Here is a 5,000-nt window from a genome sequence, read left to right on the forward strand (position 1 = left end):
TAGTATACACATGATATGAGAAAACGTGAAAGAATATACCATACCTAAAGTGATTGATAATTGAAAAAATATTTTGCACATAAAAATTATTCGAAATATTGATAAAAGGGCATAGCTACAGGTCGCAGGAGTTGCTGTAAAATCAAATTCTCAAATCTGTTTTAGTTTCATGAGGATGATCATCATCATAATAATAATAATAATAATGATAACAACAACAACAACAACAATAATGACAATTGTTAGTAGTAGTAGTAGCAGTAGTAGTAGCATTATTATTATCATTATTATTATTATCTTGTTATTATTGTCATTTTCATTAATGTTATTAATATCATTATTATTATCATCATCATCAGAAGAAGAATGATAATGACAACAAAAATTATGATAATAATGATACATACTCAGAGAGCAAAAGTTGATCTGGAATTGTTAAGAACTGAGGACAGCCTACCATGTCAGCCTCCTGCAGTGGTATCATGTCTGCTACACACTTCCTGTGTTCCAGAACATTTGGACTACAGACATCACATTGAACCACTCTGCAGCATCACCTGTTCCTCTGCATGGCTGGAAAACCGGAAGGCCAAGTTGTGATAATTATATTCCATCATCCTCTCACCTATCTCATCAAACAGAAACCTTATCAGGTATCAGAAAAGTCATACGGCTGATACATATCGATAACATCACATTGAACCACTTTGCAGCATCACCTGTGCTTTTGCATGGTTGTAAAACCGGAAGGCAAAGTTATGACATATTCCATCAGCTTCACACCTATCTTATCCAACAGAAACCTTACCAGGTATTAGAAAAGTCATATAATGGCTGATACACATCGATTTCTTCTCCCTCCTCCTCCTCCTCCTCCCCCACTCTCTCTCTTGCACCTTCAAGTATCGATCTCTCTTTCTCCCTTGCCGCCGTTACCGATGGCAGGACAGCTATGAAAAGAGGTGCTGGGGGGGGGGGGGGGGGGGGGGTATGTGTGTGCGTGCGTACGTGCGTGCATGTGTTTGTGAGGGTACAGTGCTCTGGTACGCGTGTGCAGGTATGTTAGTATGTCCGAACAGAATTCTATGTTAGAAAATAAGAACTATCTTAATGCTTTTGCAATTTTGTTTTTAGTGCAGTTGATATTTAATGTCAGCGTGTGTGTGTGTCTGTGTGTCTGTGTGTTTGTGAGGGTACAGTGCTCTGGTACGCGTGTGTAGGTATGTTAGTATGACCGAACAGAATTCTATGTTAGAAAATAAGAAATATCTTAATGCTTTTGCAATTTTGTTTTTAGTGCAGTTGATATTTAATGTCAGCGTGTGTGTGCGTCTGTGTGTCTGTGTGTTTGTGAGGGTACAGTGCTCTGGTACGCGTGTGTAGGTATGTTAGTATGACCGAACAGAATTCTATGTTAGAAAATAAGAAATATCTTAATGCTTTTGCAATTTTGTTTTTTAATTAATGCTTTTGCAATTTTGTTTTTAGTGCAGTTGATATTTAATGTCAGCGTGTGTGTGTGTCTGTGTGTGAGTGTGTGTCTGTAAGGGAGGGGCATCTCTCTCTCTGTGGCTCTCTCTCTCTCTCTCTCTCTCTCTCTATATATATATATATATATATGTGTGTGTGTGTGTGTGTGTGTGTGTGTGTGTGTGTGTGTGTGTTCTATGAAATGCATTTTGTTTTAATCTAAGCCATATTTACTTCACAGCTTTTATAATCTGATTCATCTCTGAAGTATGCTTTTTCATTCATATGAACACACTGGATGTTTTCCATTGTCAGATAGCGGTTGATGTGTTTTTTAAGGCATGTTTATAGCCAACTGGATGATGTAAGGCGCTTTGAGCAGCATTAGTGCTGGATATCGCGCCATAGAAAAACTATGTATTATTATTATTTGACCGGGTGAGTTGCTCAACATTACATCTTGTTTTAGTACAAATTTCTCAAACATCTGAAAAAGAGTTTATGGTCGTGCGGTTTCAAAATTTTACAGAATAGGCCTACCTCAAAACCATCTAAGTATTTTGTCTTCTACTTGACAAAAAAAATTATAACTATGATGCCTCGGTGTGATCGATGCTGGTCCAGCAGTTCAGTGACACCACCAGTCACACAAAGCCAGGTGTGATCTGCCTGTCCCAGCACGGCTGAAAATAAATATGAATAAATAAAACTTTGGTCGGCAGGTCCGTTTTGTGAACGTTGAGTCAGACCTGTAACCCACATGACATGGCGCACTGAGTGTTGCCCCCGCAAAGTAAACACGTGAGTCACGTAGTTCAATTGAAATTCGTGTGCGCGAGAACAGGACGAGACTGGGTTTGACAAATGACAGGAAAAAAACAGGAATGAATGCATCACATGTAACCTACATTTGTTTGAACAAACACGTGGGCGTCTGTTTCCTTACTTGGTGACCTAGATGAATAAACAATCAAGGACAGAACGGGAGGAAGATCATTAACCAGGACCTAGTAGTATACAGAAGTAAGAGAGAGAGAGGTGGGGGGGGGGGGGGGGGGGGGAGTGTTGAAGATGGATGTCATGGAAACGGAAAAGGAAAGTAAATGATTGTGCGACGTGTGTCTTCAGATTGTGTTTGTGAAAGGTGGATGTGGTATAGCGATATACATAAACGAAAGGAAGATGAGGAAAACAATATATTATGTGAATGGAAGATGTGGTAAGCCGATTTACTTGTGAAAGGTGGATGTGGTAAGTTGAAAGCGATATATATGTGAAAGGTAGGTGTGTTAAAGCAGTATATTATGTGAACAGCAGCTGTGGTAAGTATCAGTATCAGTAGCTCAAGGAGGCTTCACCGCGTTCGGTCAAATCCATATCCGCTACACCACATCTGCCAAGCAGATGCCTGACCAGCAGCGTAACCCAACGCGCTTAGTCAGGCCTTGAGAAAAAGAGAAAATAAATAAATAAATAAAAAATTAAAATAAATGAATAGATAAAATAATAAATGAATAAATAAAAAATAAATGAATAGATAAAATAATAAATGAATAAATAAAAAATAATAGATAAATACATAAAAAATACTACTACTGCTAATAATAATAATATTTATAAGGCGCAAAATCTTGATGAAGTCAACTCTAAGCGCAAAAAAAAATAAAAATAAAAATAAGACAACAATGATGATAAATAAGCAACTGAATAAATGTAAAGCATGCACACACACACACACACACACACACACACACACACACACACACACGCACGCACGCGCGCGCGCGCGCGCGCATGCATAACAGATATGGTAAGCCGATTTATTTGTGAAAGGTGTGGTAAAGTGGTATGTTTGTGACGGAGGGAGACCGGGGGGCGAGATGACAACCAACTCAACCTCTACAACTGTTATGAACCATTTGGGATATCGATTTTTAAAAAAGTCATGAAAATTTCACTGAGACAGCGCTACCATGGACAGGAAGCTAGTCGGCATCAATTTACAAAATACGTAAGCTGAAGTAGGTTTGGTAGGCTTTGCAAAGTTAATTAAACACAGTAAATTTTGCAGTGAGGGTGAAATAGAATATGCTTATTATTGCAGTGCTTGTTGATAGACTGACGGGAGACTTTTGATTCGGTTTTGTCAGGCCCTGACAGTTGTTTATGAAACCGTTTGTTGTTGCCGTGTTGTTGTTGTTGTTTGTTTGTTTGTTTAGGTCTGTTTGTTATCTATTTTGTTTGTTATCTATTTCTATGTTTCTTTCTTTCTTTGTTCTTCCCGCCTTTCCCTCCATGCGATCTGAACCATGATGGGCGCTCAGAAATCACAAACCAAAAGTAGCCTGCTTTAATTATTCAAAGCAAAGAAACTTAACAGGTTTAATCTACGGGGGGTGCAGGGAAGGTGGGGGTTGGTAAGGGGGGATGCATTTTTTAATTTTTTTTTAATTAAAAAAAAAAATCTTTCTAAATCTGGTCATATGTAGAACGAAGCATGATCTTAAATTGGTGTGGAAGGCGATTCCTATTTTTCAACCAAGACGCGGACTGTCCGGTCAAGGTCCCCGTGAAGAAAGTTCGATCTGGTCGGCTGTATATATGTGGGGTCCTGATGTCACGTTGTGACCGATGGTGCCATCTGTACTGCAGAAGACCCTGGCGCTGTTGAGCCGTCCAGTCGGAATTATATCGGTGATGTGGGGAACTGAAGAAAAGGCGTGGCAGGCACGGACCCCCTCGGGACTCTGTTCCCTCTGTACGGGTGTCTGTACGGGTGATCACCTGTCGTTAGCATTTTTGTTTTCACTTGACTGTCTTGTGTGTGTGTGTGTGTGTGTGTGTGTGTGTGTGTGTGTGTGTGTGTGTGTTGTGACACGATGTTTTTTGTTGTTGGTTTTTTTTTAGGGGGGTTAAAATCCCTCCCCACCCCCCCACCCCTTTTTTTTTCTAGCATTAGTGCACACATTAAGATATATAAAAATGAGACATTTTGAGTGGCATGGATATCCTGTCTCATATTTGATGACATATAAACATGATATAGGCCTATATATATATATCTATATACACTTACTCACATTTGTATTGCCTGGAATACTTTACATGTGTCATTATATTTTGCTTTCATTGTCTTTTCATCCGTTTCGTCATTTCCCCCCTTTCCTTTACACGTATTTGTGTCAATTGTCTATGTCATAAATATGGAAATTAAAAACACGTTAAAAAGGAAAAACAATTTAACTGGTAACTGTGTGCTTAGATCTGCATGGTCTGCAAGCAAGTTCTCAGCCCACTGCCGGAGGGCCGGCGTTTTCTACGCACGGCAGCAATTCATCAGCCGTGTCGGGGCTCGTCCGTCAGTAGATGTGGAGTGAACATTGTTGAGCATTTTCAAAATATGCCTTGGAGTGAAGTCCACTGTAATTTTTTTTTTTTTAATTAAGAAAAAGAGAGAGAGAGAGAGAGAGAGAGCTGCTGGCTCCTCTTTCAAATGCCTCTAGATGACGGTAGTGAAACGATGGGCGTAA

The sequence above is a fragment of the Babylonia areolata genome, chromosome 27, assembly GCF_041734735.1.
Source record: "Babylonia areolata isolate BAREFJ2019XMU chromosome 27, ASM4173473v1, whole genome shotgun sequence".
NCBI lineage: Eukaryota > Metazoa > Mollusca > Gastropoda > Neogastropoda > Buccinidae > Babylonia > Babylonia areolata.